The sequence below is a fragment of the Phacochoerus africanus genome, chromosome 2 (genome assembly GCF_016906955.1).
Source record: "Phacochoerus africanus isolate WHEZ1 chromosome 2, ROS_Pafr_v1, whole genome shotgun sequence".
Lineage (NCBI taxonomy): Eukaryota > Metazoa > Chordata > Mammalia > Artiodactyla > Suidae > Phacochoerus > Phacochoerus africanus.
The window spans coordinates 221,622,395-221,640,256 of record NC_062545.1 but is presented as its reverse complement, the minus strand read 5'-3'; positions in this window follow the sequence as shown (position 1 = coordinate 221,640,256).

The following is a 17,862-nucleotide window of genomic DNA, read 5'->3' as shown; positions in this document are numbered from 1 at the left end:
CAATAGGCAGGCAGATTCCAAGCATCTTGATATGACACACCAGTTCCAGGTTTTCTCAGTTGACTACCACTTCTACAGCTCCAGGGTTATGAAGAAAATTTCAGATACAAATTAATGCTACTTTTGCATTTGTTCTCCAGAATCGTGACAGGGTCTGAATTTGATGTTACCTCATGTAAGGAGGCTATAATAGTTAGGCATTTATGCTAGAACCAACTCCCACACACTTAGTATTTTGGAAGTCTTACAGTTCTAGAAGTCAGAAGTCAGAAATGAGTCTTACAGAGCCAAAATCAAGGTATCAGCAAGGCTGATTTCTTCTGGAGGCTCCAAGGGGAACCCCTGCCTTTCTCTTCCAGCTTCTGGAAGCTATTGACATTCCTTGACTTATGGCTCCATCACATTCCTCTGCTGCCATCCTCATGTGGCTTTGTTCTCTGACGCTGAGTCTTCTTGTGTCCTTTTATAGTCTTGTGATTCTATCAGACCCACCTAATAACCCAGGATCAGCCCCTAACTTCAGAGTCTTAATTTATTCACACGTGCAAAGTCTCTTTTGTCACATTCACAGGTTCCAGGAATTAGGGTATGGCCATGTTGGGGGACCATTCAGCCTACCAATGAGGACATTTTTTATTTTCCTAATATATCATGATAAGTAGCTTTTAAAGACATTTATAATGTTTTACTTGCCCAGGGATTCATCTGTGGAGCGAATGGGCGGGTACAGCACAAAAAGCCATTGCACCTCCGTGAAGAGGGGAGAACTATTCAACTTTTTGTGAGGCCTGCTCTGTCCTCACAGGTGTGCCCCTTAGTCTCTGAGATCAGAGCAGAGGGAGAGGCAACTAGACTGGTGTCCATGAACAGAGACACACCTTAGTCCCGGCAATCCAGTCTGTAAGTGGAAAGGATGCCAAACGCCAGTATGTGTAGGTACGTCGACCAGTCTGGTATCAATTTGTGTTGATGGGGGAGGTGTGGGGCCCAGCTCGAGAACCTTGGCTGTTTCTGTCCTAGGGTTTAAATCTATCTGGGCAGGTCCAGGGTACCTGGGGAGCTGACCACTCAAAGGCCTCTTTGCCTGCAGGATCCAAGAGCCTACTAGACAGGACTCCCCTGTGCCAAAGGAAAATGTGGAGGCTTCATGTTCTCATGCTGGTGGAAGCTTCATGCTCGGAGCACAAGCCATGTCTGTCACTCAGATTACCCCCTACCCCAGCCCTGTGGGCTCACGGCCAAGGAAGTTAAACAGTGAGTGGAAGCTAAAAGAGCTGGTTTTCTAAAGTCCCTGAGAGCACAGAAAAGCCTTCACTGACTTGGCAGGCTGAGGCCTCGGGTTTGGGCAGGAAGTGGCACCATCTCGGGGTGGTGGTGGGGGGCTTTTCTAGTGGCCTCCAGGGCATCCTGAAACAGCAGTTAGCAGAGGAATGGAACCCTGTGAAAACACATTTTAGGATCCCCTCTAGGAATATTGAAGAGTTGAAGAATTTTGTAGGTGGGTTGAAGCTCTTGAAATTGCAGCTTGCAACAAAATCAGAGAATACTTGTGGTAAAATAATATTTTAAAATATTAAGAGCAGCCTTAATTTCCTGTTATTTTCTGCTAGTCTCTACAACCCTCTGACCCTCTGTCTTTCAAGCCCAGACTTTGAGGTGTTCATGGCCTTGGAGAATTGATGTTATTGCACAAACAGAAAAAAAGACTTTGCATTTCAAAAGCCTAGCCTTGAGGGTACTTAAGGCATAAACAATAATTTTGGACCAATACCTGGTGAGTAAGCAGAAGGCATCTTATCTCTAGACTAACTCTGGATTCCCAGAATTTGCGTAAGGGCTGGAGAAAAAAATAGAAGGGAGGCCAAGAATGGATGTATGTGGTGGGTTGGTGGGGGGATGGGGCATTTTCTCAACCTGTCACTCATCTGAGGGTGAAAGCACTTCCCGCTGTTTCAACTGGGGAAATCTGAGAGCAAAGATGCCCTGAGTCTTCTGCCCTAAAGAGCATCCTAGTAAAGAGGCTAATGAGCAGGGAAATGGCTACTTGTACAGTAAGTTGAGGCACATGGGGTCCTAGGCAGCCAGATCTTAGCATGGTTCAGTGGTGCTGAAACTCCAGAATTACCCTTTAGTCCTCAGTAGAGCTTGGACACAGCTGAGAGAGCAGCACCTGGAGGCCTTCAGTGGGGATGTGGGACCACCCATGTGGGAAGTGAGATGTCTCAGCAGATGACGGCCTGAAGAAAGGATGATACCAAGAGCCAATTTCTCCTGTTTTACAATGATAGCACGTGGGCCCTCCACTCAAATTTACGCACAATCCCAGAGAAGGGAGGGGGGTCCCCATATACGCTGTGATTCAGTTTATGCTATTTCTGGAATAAAGGGGATTTGAAATAGAAATCAAATTAAATTGTAGAAAAATAAAGAGAATCCCATTCTGGGTACCATCTGAGTTAGGGGACTTCACTTTGCATTTTCTACCTATTATAGAGGCATTTGCAGGTGGCCTGATGTCTCAGCCTTCTAGCCAGGTGTCATTTTGATAAGGCAAACATTTACATCTTCCATGTAAGTAGATGGTGGTGGCCTGCATTGTGATCTACCTGATCACATGTTTCTCCTATGTATGAAATTACTCTCACTGAGGGTCTGGAAAAAAAACAGATAACTTTATATGTACCCACTGTTTTGTTCAGGATGTGAGGGTGTAGGGGTGTTCAGAGAAAATTGTATGTTACTGTGATTTCTGTGATTCTGAAGAACTGGAACTGCCTTGGAGTATGTAGATCATTAGTGATCATCAGTGCTGTATTTGACATCCTAGAAAACTAGTTTAAGCAGAAGAGGATATTTAAAGAAAGCACTGATTTTTTTTTTTTGAACCACAGGTAAAATTTTGAACCTAAACCAAATAAGAGAATAGGATAGCATGCCCCTGTGTTCCCATCCCTTAGCTTTAATTATTAATATTCTGCTAGTCTCAAACTATCGAATTTTGCAACAGGCAAGCCTTCATTTTAAAAGTAAGGAAGTGCAGGGCTGGGGGATAGAGAGATCTCCTCACTCACATAGCAGTGATCTGCCCAGTTCTCCAAAGTATTTGGTGCACCAATCAATAATCAGTATTGGAGAGCCATAACATTCCATATCCCAGCCTTTTCTGGATAAGGGAGAGGTCACCCAACAATGGTGACTTAGTCTGATTCCTCTGAGAACTCCCAGGGTGAGGAGGGGCTGCCTGGGGCTGCCCTGGATAGGCCCTATGCTGAGACAGTGAGGCGTGTAGGATGCAGAATTTGAGGGACACTCAACCTCAGGGTCAACCTGCATGGGTCAGCACTTGACTGGATTCACCCTGTCCCATCCTGGAGGCCACCATTTGTTTGTTTGGTTTCTGACTCATGTAAGAACCAGAAGCCCCAGACTTGCTCTGCATCTCCCTTCTGGGATCACATCCTTTCCTGGGTGAAGAGGTGATGGTGGTGGCCTGCCTTTCAGATTCCTTCGTGGCCTGCCTTTCAGATTCCTTCCATGCTCTTGTCCACTTAATATAAAAGGTCACCTGTATGCCAGAAACAGCACTAGGATGCTGAGATATGAAGTAAGTCAAGGGCCTTGACCTTAAGAGCACTTCCGTCAGGCTGGGATTTTCTCTGAATGATTCATCTCTCTATTTACATGTGAAGTAGTGTCCTTCAAACCAGAATTAGTTAATTCCAGGGAGCACCTGGGCTATGGCTAAACGACTAAGGCCCTCTTTACTCTGCAATATTGGAAGATGCTGGAGAGGGCAGTAGGAGTTTTATAATTAACAAGTTTGTCACATAGGTGTTTTCATTTTCACTTGATTCTCACAGCTGTTCTATGAGACAGGTATTACCCTTTTAGAATTGAAGTAGTGCCTGCATGGTACTAAGGAGTTTGCAAGATAGGCAGTAAAATAGGTACCTTGTCATGTGATTTGAACCCTAGTTAAATATAGTAAAATGAAGAAATGTCAAAAGAAGGTAATAAAACTGCAGTAGGGAGTTCCAGTCGTGGCTCAGTGGTGACAAACCAGACTGGTATCCATTAGAATGCGGGTTCAATTCCTGGCCTCGCTCAGTGGGTTAAGTATCCAGCACTGCTGTGGGTTACAGATGCGGCTTGGATCCTGTGTTGCTATGGCTGTGGTGTAGGGCAGCCTCTATGGCTTCGACTGGACCCTTAGCCTGGGAAAGTCCATTTGCCACAGGTGTGTGCCATCCCCCCTAAAAAATAAAAAAAAATTAAAAATTGCAATAAATATTGCCGTTTAAAAACAATAAATCGACTTCACATGTGTGTGCTATTTTTTAGATAAGTGCAGAATGCCTGTGTGTTTTCAATTCAGAGGGCACCAAGGGCAAGCGTGGTCAGAACAGGATGCAGGTTAGCTCTGTGTAGTGATCATCCTCCAGGCAAGCCAGCTGCCCCTGTGACTTTAGACCTAAAGTCTCATTTTGCTTTTATGTTCTGAAGCATCAACATCTGAAGTTGGCCTTTTGCACCTTCGGAAGTTCTTGCCTAACCTTTCTTTGTAGGAAACCTAGTCCTAAGAATAAGACATTGTTTCATTAGCCATGAATTTCTTCAGGTTCTATATTTTATTTTACTTCTCCAAGCCAAATCAAGAAATTAGTGAATAGGTAAATAGTCATGTAGCGATATATTCAAGGTCCCCATACCTAGGTAAGTGTGGTGGTCCTTGGTGCCATTCCAGCCCCCCGCTTCTGTCACTTCCTATCTTTCTGTGATGGGAAGGTTCATATGACTCACTCTGGCCAGGGAGGGAAAAACAGAAGCAGGCACTTTTGGGCCAGAGCATTTCACTCCCGAAGCAAGGTTCTGGGTCTTTCTCTCCCTTTACCAGGGCAACCAGGAAGATTTCGGATTATGGCTGCTCCAACATCATGGATCCTGAAGTCTGGAAGACCCAGAGCTGTGATGGATATAAAAGAGAGAAATGAACCTCCACTGGAGTCTCCCCCACCCCGCTATGGTATAGTTGAGTCAGTCTTGACCAATAGATTATACCGTATTTCTTAAGGAAATCATATTCAATTAATTAGGGTGCTTTCCAGTCTGATGTGGTTATGCTATATTGTGTTTTTCACATATTTTGATCTCTCTTGCAATCAAGAGGCCATATAAAATCATACTGATGCTAACAGGAGGCTTTTGCTCATGGGTAAAAATAATCATATTTCTTTTTTTTATGATTTTTTTTCCATTATAGTTGATTTACAGTATTCTGTCAATTTCTACTGTACAGCAAAGTGACCCAGTCATACATATATATGTGTGTATGTATGTGTGTGTGTGTTTGTGTATATATATATATATATACACACATATATATACATACATATATATACATATATATATATACATATATATATACATATATATACATATATATTCTTTTTCTCACTTTATCCTCCATCATGTTCCTTCACAAGTGACTGGATATAGTTCCTTCTACATTTGAATGCATCTCATCAATAGTTACACGGTGCCCGTGTTTTATTAGCATTCCACTTGTTTTAAACTGCATGTGACTAGGATCCATGAGGATGCAGGTTTGATCCCTGGCCTTGCTCAGTGGGTTAAGGATCCGGCATTGCCATGAGCTGTGGTGTAGTTCGCAGATGCAGCTGAGATCTGGCATTGCTGTGGCTGTGGTGTAGGTCGTCAGCTGTAGCTCTGGTTAGATCCCTAGCCTGGGAACTTCTATATATCCTGGGTGTGGCCTTAAAAAGCATAAAAAGAAAAAAGAAAAACAAAATAAAACCCTGCATGTCCCATCAGAGGTAAGGAGAAGACGAGGTTGGATAGGAGAAAGTAGGTCATTTTGAATCTGAGTCCTTCCACGTAACCAGAGAACCAAGTCAACCATCTCTGTATCAACTTTGAAGAGAAGATTTTAATGTGTGAACTATCTCCTAGTCTGAAATGAAGTTGAAGTCTTTCTTGCTATTAACCTCAATAGTCATAATTCCTAATCTTTTGCTTATGGAATATTCTAAAATGCACATCACCAAAGGGGAAGAGAGTATACGGAATTATACAAACCTGGGATCAAATTCCAGCTGCTGAACCTCTTGGCTGCATGATCCTGAGCAAGGGGCTTAATTTTGTATCCTTATTCTGACAGCTGTAAAAATGGTGATAATAAGATGCTGTTATGGTGATTAAATGAGGTAATGCGTGTAAAGTGCTTAGCACACAGAGTGGTGGTGGCAGTTGTTTTTGTTATTACTATTATTTGGTAGATTTGTGAAATGAAGGCAACTCTAAGGTAGACAAATCCTTTTAAGAGAAGAAAGAAATTGAACCTGGGTTGAATCTAAGCTTTCTTGCTATGGAGTGATTGAGATCTCCAATATCCGCACTGGGGTGGGTAACAATATCCACTGGGGTGGGTAATACAATTTTACACGATGAAATTGCTTTTTCAGTTAGAGAGAGGGGGAAAAAAATAGAATGAACCTGTGTTTGCTCTTTTACTGCCTCCAGTGCAACATGTCTTTGTTGAGCACTAAGGAGGAAGGGGCTGTGCATTTGAGAGAGGAAAGTGTGCAGAATTCAGAAACAGGGGAGGGTCAGTTTGAGTTCTATCCCTCCCCCTCCTGACTCTAGAAAGGGGAAGAAGAGAGTTGTTCTCTCTTTACCTCAATAGCCATCATCTGTTGGAGGTATTGGCCATCAGATTGAATATGCATCCTCTCAGTATAACTAACATGGGGCCATTGTGAGTGACAAGAATAATCAACACAGGGAAAGTACTTAGGAATGACTTATGTGTATTGATGGATGTCACTGTGGAATCACATGGGTGGTTACTATGATGCCTCAATTAGATGAGATGATGGAGGCACATGAGGGTTGAAGTCCCATATCTAGTTAGTGGTGGAACTACAATTTGAAACTGGGGTATTTCCAGAAGCTGCACTCTTAGCCATGTCACGATAGAGGATAGAGAATGGCTGGGCCAAGCATCATGTACACAGAAGCTCTTCCAAAATTATTACATCTCATCTCTCTCATGGGAGATGCACTTTGCCTCCTCTGGACAAATTCTACACATCAACATTAAAGGCTGTTTTCTTTAAGAGGTCATTTCATATCACCTCATTCTACTCAATTCTCTTTTTTTCTTGAACCCCTGAGGTACTATCTAAAGCGCTAAAGAGAACTATGAGTCAGATTTATTTCCTGTTGCAAGAAGGCCTCAGGGTCTTAGAGTCAGAACCATTCTAAATGTTCAATACAGAACACAAGTTTGGTTTATGTTATAAATTACCCCACCCCATCACATATGAAGAAAGATAATCTTATCCCAACAATTGAGGGTGCACTTCCAGTTCGACAGGACACCTGTTGGAAAGTTCTGTGACCTCTCAAATAAATGCCTGTTCATGAAGGCTGTAATGAGGTATTTTTTTTTGTATTGAGTTATTTTTTAACATTTTTATACATTTTGAAGGAGCTCTAAGGTATTAGTGTCTATGGGATACATCAATTCCTTTTGCTTTTGTTGGGAATTATAGCCAGTTACTGTCCTGCATCAGGATCTCTGATGGACTCTTGACAACTGGATTTGTGAAACACAAATGATTAGTCGTGTTGACAGAGTTCTCTGAGCCAGGATTAAGGAGTGACCGTGTCTGAGCCATATACTCCCAGGACAGAACAAACTTGCACTATGGTTCCAATGAAGGGAAAGGGCAGTGGCTACTGTCCAGAGCTTGTTTGCTAACTTGACTCACTGCTTGTCAGCCTCATAGCCTGGGCAGGGTTTGACTGATTTCATCGCTTCCTTGGTATCTTAGTTGGCTGAAGCTGCTATAAGAAAATGTCATTGACTGAGAGCTTAAACAACAGAAATTTATTTCTCATAGTTCTGGAGGCTGAGAAGTCCTGAACCAATGTGCTGGCAAATCCAGCTTCTGGTAAGAGCTCTGCTCCTGGCTTGCACTCTAGCAATCTTCTTGCAACATCCTCACTTGGGAGAGTTAGAAAGAGGGAAATATGAGAGGGGCCGTGGGGGTGACAGGGGGCAGGTAGGAATCTTGTCTCTTCCTCTTCTTAGGCAATAATCCCACTATGGTGCTCAATCCTCACGACCTCATCAAAACCTAATTACTGGGCAAAGTCCCATCTCCTCATAGCATCATACTGGGAGGGGGGTTTCAACATATGAATCGTGGGGGATCACAAACCCTCAGTGCCTAACACTTAGTAATTGTGGATTCTTATAGAAACTTGGAATCATGAATTGCATCTTGCTGGTTTTCTCTGTCTGCTCCCATTTCCCAACCCCTGAGTTCCAGTCCTCTCCCTTTTCTGCCTTGCTCTTGCCCTGAAAGACCAATCCCTGCAGACTGCTTCCTCTCTGGCTTCTGCTTGATTTGGTAAATGAGGCAAACCAGAAGAAGACTGGTGCACTGGAGGGGAAAAACAGTTTTATTTGTTCCTTCTCACTCCCTGCCTACCTGGTGCTGTCCTGGAGATGGCTGCTTCCCTCTTGACCACAACGTTTATTAGACAGCTGCCTATTCCATGGCCTCAGATCTCATGTGGGCTCCTGCACCACTTATCTGTCCTCTCTGCCTGGCCCAAGAGTGTTAATGCCTTCCTGCTGTGGTCAAGCCCTGGGCATTTCACTATCCCTTGTGTCCTACCTCAAACCAGGATTTTTCAACCTCGACAGTGTTGATATTTTGAGCAGGAGGATTCTTTGTTGTCAAGGAGCTTGCCTGACTGTTGTAGGATGTTTAGCAGCATTCCTGGCCTCAACCCATAAGATACCAGTAGCAAGTATCCTAGTGGTAACAACCAAAATTGTCTCCAGATATTTCCAAAAATTTCCTGGGATGCAGAGTCATCCCAAAATTGAGAATCACTGACCAGACCAATCCACATTTCAGAAAATGGTCCTCTCATTAAAAACATGTCTTTAAATATTACAGTTGTGTTTCTATTTCCTGCCAGAATGCTGATAAAAACATGGATAAATAATTGTGGAATAATGGAATTTATTTCTCATTTATTACATATGGATTGGAGGAAGAATCTTTTAAAACATGGGATTTAAAGAAAATAACAAATGAGTAAAAGGTCTTGGTGGTGGAAAGCTTAGAAATCTTCATCTCAATAGCACAAAAGCCATTGACAGGTCCACATGGTTGCCACATTGGAGCTGTGGTTTCAAACTGGGGCTGTAGTGCAGGGAAGAAGCCCTTGGTGTAAACTCCTTGTCATTCTTCTAGGCTTAGACTGCTCAGGTTCAAATCCCAGATCCATTGCATGCTAGTGACACCAGGCATATTCATCTCTAAAACGGAACCCTGACAGAGTCATTTATATCAGAAACTTCTTTCTTTATCTGGAAAATAGCTCTAGTACCTTTTCAGATTATTGTGAAGATTAAGTGATATAATGCAGGTAAAGTTCTTAGGACAGTCCTGGCACAATGTAATCTTTGCAATAGTGATCATGATAGAATTATTTCTGAACTACACACACACACACACACACACACACACATATATCAGGGCCACACATACTAATCATGTAGACATATCACAAGGTGCATGCTTCTCAATCATAGCAGGTATGTTAAACCTGTCTTTCATTTTAAAAATTAAAAATGTTAATTAACAATATACAAATGCATACTCACTGTAAAGATTTAAATAACATTAGAATTCCTCCCCTTAAATATACTTTCCATATCCTACTTCACTCCTCAGACATAATCATTATTAATAGTAGCTTGAACCATATAATATTGTCATTGTTGTAGGTCAAAAATGATAAAATATCGTAATGTTATGCCATTCCATCTAATAGTCATGCATGTTCTTCTTATTTTGTTCTGTACATTTATGCACAATTACATACACATGTGCTATGTATCATTTTAAAACATAAATGGGCACAACGACTACTTTTTTTTTTTTCTAACCAGCAATGTACCCTGAAGGTCTTTCCATGTCCATCTCATTCTTTTTAAGCTCAGCATAGTATTCTGTTTCATGAGTGGACCACAATTATTTTAGAGTCAGCTTTGTCAATATGAATTTTCCAGTTTTATTGCTGTACACAAACTATGGTGCAATCATTTCCTGTTACATAAATATTTGCACATATGGGTGGATATTTCTCTAGAACAGAATCCTAAAGAAGAATTGCAGGGTCAAGGGGTAGATCCATTTAAAACATGACAGATTTACAGATCTTTACCTTGACAGTGTACAAGAGCTTCCCCAGTCAGTACTATATATTGCCAAGCTTTTAAAGTTTTGCAAATTTGATAGATATAGAAAAGATAGCTCATTGTGGTTTTAATTTGCATCTCTCTCATTGCTGGGAAGGTTGAACATCTCTTCATCTGTTTATTGGATTTTTGTTTTTCTTCTATGATTGCTTATTCATATCCTGAGCTCATTTCTCTACATTTATCTTTCATATCAATTTGTAGGAGCTCTTTATACATTCTGGATATAAATCCTTTGTTATACATGCTAGAAATATCCCTGTTTGCCACTGGTCTTTTTAAGTTAGTTTATGATGTCTTCTGTCACTCAGAAGTCATGATTTTGTACATGATCAAATCTGTCAGCTCTTTGTTGTTGTTATTCTTGCTGGGGTTTTGTTTTATTTTTATTTTTTGGTCTTCTTAGGGCCACAACTGAGGCATATGGGGGTTCCCAGGCCAGGGGTTGAATTGGAGCTGTAGTTGCTGGCCTACACTGCAGCCACAGCAATGTGGAATCTGAGCTGCATCTGTGACCACAGCTCACAGCAACACTGGATCCTTAACCCACTTAGTGAGGCCAGGGATCAAACCTGCGTCTTCATGGATGCTAGTCAGATTGGTTTCCTATGAGCCATGATAGGAAATCCCTATAGTTTATTTTTTACCTTTCTATCAAAGGTGGTTTATTTTTGCCTGGGGGAAAAATTTTTTTTACACACATACAAACCTAAACCTGGGTCACTAATACTTGCTAATGACAACTCAAAAATAGAAAAAACAAAAGTAGGCAGTTCCTGTTGTAGCACAGTGGAAATGAATCTGACTAGGAACCATGAGTTTGTAGGTTTGATCCCTAGCCTTGCTCAGTGGGTTAAGGATCTGTGTTGCCATGAGATGTGGTATAGACTGCAGACTTGGCTTGGATCCTGCATTACTGTGGCTGTGGTATAGGCTGGCAACTGTAGCTCTGATTTGACCCCTAACCTGGGAACCTCCTTATGCCGTGGGTGAGGCCCTAAAAAGAAAGAAAGAAAGAAAAAGTAGGATGTTATTTTTTATTGTACTTACTGTCATGAAACTGTAGATCAATAATAGATAGCTTCTTAAATGTCCTAGAGCTGGTAAGTGCCAAACCAGAATAGAAACACGGGTGTTGTGGCACCAAGCATAGAGTTCTCCTTATTATTCTGGAGACTGCTTTTCACACACAGAGTTAAGGGGGGTTGTCTATGTAGGTGCATTTTTTCCATTTCCTTGTTTGTCTGTACATGTGGTATGAGTATATGTGTTTCTCTGTGTTTGTCTAGATGCATGCATGTGTGTGTTTGTGTGGAGAGAGAAAGACATTTATTTTAAGGAATTGGCTTTTATGTTAATGAAGGCTGGCAAGTCTAAAATCTGCAGAGGAGGCTGGCAGTCTAGAGACCCCGGGAAGAGCTGCTGCTGCAGTTCAAGTACAAAGGCTGTTCGCTGCCAGAAGGCCCTCTTCCTTAGGGGAAGGCAGACTTTCTTCTCTTAAGGACAGCAACTGATTAGGTGATACACACTCACAGTGAGAACGGTCGTATGCATCACTCAAAGACTGAGTTAAATATCAATCTCATCTAAAAAAATACCTTCACACAACTTACAGAATGGGAGAAAACAGTTTCAAATGATGCAACTGACAAGGGCTTAATCTCTAGAATATATAAACAACTTATACAACCCAACAGCAAAAAAGCCAATCAATCAATGGAAAAATGGGCAAAAGACCTGAATAGACATTTCTCCAAAGAAGATATACAGATGGCCAGCAAACACATGAAAAAATGCTCAACATCGCTGGTTATAAGAGAAATGCAAATCAAAACTACCATGAGATATCACCTCACACCAGTCAGAATGGCCATCATTAATAAATCCACAACTAACAAGTGCTGGAGGGGCTGTGGAGAAAAGGGAACCCTCCTGCACTGCTGGTGGGAATGTAAACTGGTACAGCCACTATGGAGAACAGTTTGGAGATACCTTAGAAATCTATCCATAGAACTTCCATATGACCCCGCAATCCCACTCTTGGGCATCTATCCGGACAAAACTCTACTTAAAAGAGACACATGCACCCGCATGTTCATTGTAGCACTATTCACAATAGCCAGGACATGGAAACAACCCAAATGTCCATAGACAGATGATTGGATTTGGAAGATGTGGTGTATATATACACAATGGAATACTCCTCAGCCATAAAAAAGAATGACATAATGCCATTTGCTGCAACATGGATGGAACCAGAGAATCTCACACTGAGTGAAATGAGCCAGAAAGACAAAGACAAATACCATATGATATCACTTATAACTGGAATCTAATATCCAGCACAAATGAACATCTCCTTAGAAAAGAAAATCATGGACTTGGAGAAGAGACTTGTGGCTGCCTGATGGGAGGAGGAGGGAGTGGGAGGGATCGGGAGCTTGGGCTTATCAGACACAACTTAGAATAGATTTACAAGGAGATCCTGCTGAATAGCATTGAGATCTTTGTCTAAATACTCATGTTGCAACAGAACAAAGGGTGGGGGAAAAAATGTAATTGTAATGTATACATGTAAGGATAACCTGACCCCCTTCCTGTACAGTGGGGAAAAAAAAAATACCTTCACAGAAACATCTAGAATAATGTTTGACTAGATATCTGGTTACCATGGCCTAAAGTTGACACATGAACTTAACCATCACAGAGAAGGAACTGGATTTTATCAAATGCATTTTTAGCATATAATGTATGATTTTTCTATTGCTATAGGTAATTTTATTAATAGATTTTTGAATATTAGACTTTCCTTATATTCCAAATAGAACTCACACCAATTTTTACCCACTTGATTTCCAGTCTTTTAAAATATTCAAAATAAAAGTTTTGGCATGGATATTGGAACATGGATATATTGTGTTAAAGTCTTTTTGGAGAGCAATTTGATAGGATCTGTAATTTTTTTAAAATACGTCTCTTATGACCTATCAGTTCTATTTTTTTCCTTTGAAACTTTTGAAATACTTTTGTGTGATATACAAGGTTGTTTACTATCGCACTACATGTAGAGTCAAAAATTGGAAACAGGAGTTCCCGTCGTGGCGCAGTGGTTAACGAATCCGACTAGGAACCATGAGGTTGCGGGTTCGGTCCCTGCCCTTGCTCAGTGGGTTAACGATCCGACGTTGCCGTGAGCTGTGGTGTAGGTTGCAGACGCGGCTCGGATCCCGTGTTGCTGTGGCTCTGGGGTAGGCTGGTGGCTACATCTCCGATTCGACCCCTATCCTGGGAACCTCCATATGCCGCGGGAGCGGCCCAAGAAATAGCAACAACAACAACAAAAGACAAAAAAAAAAATTGGAAATAATCAAAATGTTATTAGGAAGGGGATAAATGAACCACAGAAATCTAAGAAATACTGGCAACAGTTAAGAAGAGTATGTTAGATCTATGTATATACATATATACTTGCTTGGAATTCTCTCACATAGGGAGTTCCCGTCGTGGCGCAGTGGTTAACGAATCCGACTAGGAACCATGAGGTTGTGGGTTCGGTCCCTGCCCTTGCTCAGTGGGTTAAGTATCCAGTGTTGCTGTGAGCTGCGGTGTAGGTTGCAGACGTGGCTCGGATCCCGTGTTGCTGTGGCTCTGGCGTAGGCCGGTGGCTACAGCTCCGATTCGACCCCTAGCCTGGGAACCTCCATATGCCGCGGGAGCGGCCCAAGAAATAGCAACAACAACAACAAAAGACAAAAAAAAAAATTGGAAATAATCAAAATGTTATTAGGAAGGGGATAAATGAACCACAGAAATCTAAGAAATACTGGCAACAGTTAAGAAGAGTATGTTAGATCTATGTATATACATATATACTTGCTTGGAATTCTCTCACATAGGGAGTTCCCGTCGTGGCGCAGTGGTTAACGAATCCGACTAGGAACCATGAGGTTGTGGGTTCGGTCCCTGCCCTTGCTCAGTGGGTTAAGTATCCAGTGTTGCTGTGAGCTGCGGTGTAGGTTGCAGACGTGGCTCGGATCCCGTGTTGCTGTGGCTCTGGCGTAGGCCGGTGGCTACAGCTCCGATTCGACCCCTAGCCTGGGAACCTCCATATGCCACGGGAGTGGCCCAAGAAATGGCAAAAAAAAAAAAAAAGAACTCTCTGACATTGATAGCTTAAAATTAAATCAAATTTCAGAACATTAAGAACACATATTAAAAATAGATTTCCACGTGCACATTATGATACAAATGCAAAGTAATAAATTATTCCTATAACACTGATAGTAACTGTCACCTCTGTAGGGGTACCATCAGGGAGGACCACTATTTATCTGCATTGTTTGCATTTTTTACAATGAGTAAGGACTAATAAATTCCTCGTATAAGGAATTTAATATTAAATTTAATATTAAAAGGTATAAATTTTAAAAATATGCTTTCATCTCAAGTATTAGAATTTGGCTTTGAACCCTAACATGTCAACTTTGTATATTAAAAGATACATTAGAAAGTAGTTGACATAACATGTTAAGTTTATATAGAAAAATTAAATACTGGAGTCTTAGTTTAATCTACAATGTCTTATCTCTAGACAAAAAGTGAATGTTGTATAAAGTCTGATAATGGCACTTAATTAGAATTTTCTCCTATTTTGGATAACACAAGTAGAAATGAGGCCTAATTTTAGCTCACATGGTAGTAATTTGAAAAGCAAAGATAGATTACTCTTTAACAAAATATTAGCTATGTTACAAAACTATCCCCAACACTCTGGGCATTGTGCCTCAGCATCTCACAGTAATAACCAAGGGTAGAGAGAGTAATAACAATATGGTTTAATAAACATGGCTTCATATGAAAACCCAACAAACAAATGGAAATATTTCTCCATAATTTCATTGAAGAAATTAAAATTCATCTAGACAATCAAAAGCTAAAAACTATCTTCTGATACTTTTACTACACTGATCAATAATATATACAGCTTTCATGAGAAGGGTTCTTGCTTTTGAGAGAAAATATAACATATAAAAAGAAGTCTCACACATATTATTCTTATTTATAAATTTAAGCTTAGTTTTCATAGAATAAAGAAAAAGGCAAACAACTGCCTTGCCTTTTTCAAGAGAGGTTATTTCCACATAGCTAGATCCCTGGGCCATGGGCAGTGACACCGTCCAACGGGAAGGAAGTCTCTCTTGAGGACTGTGGTCCCTTATATTTTTATGGTACGTGGTACTGAGTGTGTGAGCCTCCCCCTGCTTGGTCCATCCCACCTGAGTCTCTCAGACTGGAATTCCCTTCATGTTAGGACAGTGGAGTCAAGAGAAACCAAGCCTAGAGCAGTGAGTTTGCAAGCAGGTTTATCAACGGAGAGAGGGTTTGGGATCACTGAGTGGAGAGAACTTAGGCTCCCAGCTATTGGGGCAAGGTCTTTTTTATTGTTAGGGTTTCGTGTGATAGGTCATGTGGTCTCAAGGAGAAAGGGGAAGGGGGCTTGGGAAGCAGGGAAGGAGGATTTAGGTCATTAAGTGTGAATTTTAATGGCCTTTTGCCTCTGCTTATTTTGAGGTTTAACAGTTCCTTAAATTATCTTAGTCCTGAGTTCTTCATCAGTGTTGGGGGCTGTTTCCTGTCGGTTTGGTCAGCTGAAATTGCATCTGGAGCCTAGGTGGAATTTTGTTGATATGGCTGATTTTATATCTTCCATTTTGGACTTTCCGTATTACAGATACCACCTAACACTTCATATCTTCCCATTTTATGCCTCATCATTCAAATACCCAAATCAGAGCCGGCTTTGTAGTAACTTGGACAGTCACTCAGGTTACCATGCTCAGAAGAACCCCATGTTGGTTTGATGCTCTGCTGTTGCTGTCTTGAGTGAAATGATGCCATTTATAGCAACATGGATAAACCTAGAATTTATCACACTAGGTGAAATAAGCCAGAGAGAGAAAGACAAATATCACATGATATTGCTTATATGTGGAATCTAAAAAAAATGATAAAAATGAACTTATATACAAAACAGAAATAGACCCAGTGACATAGAAAACGTAGACATAGAAAACAAACCATAAGGTTACCAAAGGGTAAAGGGCAGGAGGGATAAATTAAGAGTTTGAGATTAATAGATATTCACATACTATATATAAAATAGAGAACCAACTAGGACCTACTGTATAGCACAGGAAACTATACTAAATATATATATATATATATATATATATATATATTTTTTTTTTTTGGCTTTTGGCTTTTTAGGGCTGCACCCGTGGCATATGGAGGTTCCCAGGCTAGGAGTCTAATTGGAGCTGTAGCCGCTGATCTGCACCAGAGCCACATCAACACCAGATCCCAGCTGCGTCTGTGACCTACACCATAGCTCATGGCAATGCTGGATCCTCAACCCACTGAGCAAGGCCAGGGATCGAACCCACAACCTCATGGTTCCTAGTCAGGTTTGTTTACACTGTGCCACGACGGGAACTCCCTCAATATTTTTTAATAACCTATAGGGGGAAAAACCTGAAAAAGAATATGTGTATATGTATCTGAATCACTTTCTGTATACCTGAAACTAACACAATGTTGTAAATCAACCATACTTCAATAAAGAAAATCTAGGTGTAGAACAACAACAAGAAATAGTTAATAATTGTATCTTTGGACTTGGGTTTTGCAAGTGAAGCCTGATAGAATTGTGGAATATGTACATAAGCAGAAGTATGAGTGTCTCTGTTTTCATCCCTCTGTCTCCTGCCCCCTCATTTGCACGTAGTGTTCAAGATGTCTTCTGAGCACAGAACTCTGGTGGGCTCACCATGCAGGAAAGTACCAGGTGAATGAGTACAAGGTAAGCATTTTACCTTGACAACTAAGTGGGATGTTGATAGCCTGGAGAAGCCAGGCTTTCTGCTATAACCAGAACTGCTTCCAACACAGAAAAAAGGCACAGGGGTTCTTAGAAACGAACAACAAAGGAATCCTACTACCCTTTCTTACCCATGTTATCTCCAAAACAAAACAAAACAAAAAAAGGCATAATAGGGCAATTTGTCATTCCTTTTCCTTTAGTTCTTTCTTCCTTGTTTGTCCGCTGAAACTATGTTGGTAAAATATGCTTATATCAAGAAGTAAAATTAAAAGAGTTTAGTTCATTTTGTGCAGTGTTTTCACTGTTCTGGTAAGAATGAAATACATATATATATATACAATAACCGAAATATGAACTGTATAAAGTTACTGATTCTGCATAGTGATTAAATGCTCTTAAATTATTTGCATCTAAAACTATCATTGCATAATATAAAGATGAATAGTAAAATGTATGTAAATAATTTAAATTTTTTTCTTTACTCCATTAAAGAGCAAAAAAATGCCTTGACAAGTAGAAACACTGAGAAAGGAAAAAGCTTTATTATCTTAGTAGCATTTATGACATGCTTTTCCCGCTCTTTGAACAAAGGGCCTCAGATTTCTTTTGTACTGGACCCTGTAAAAACATGCTGCTAGTTCTGGTTCAAATCCCTCCTTCCCACTAAAGTCATCTT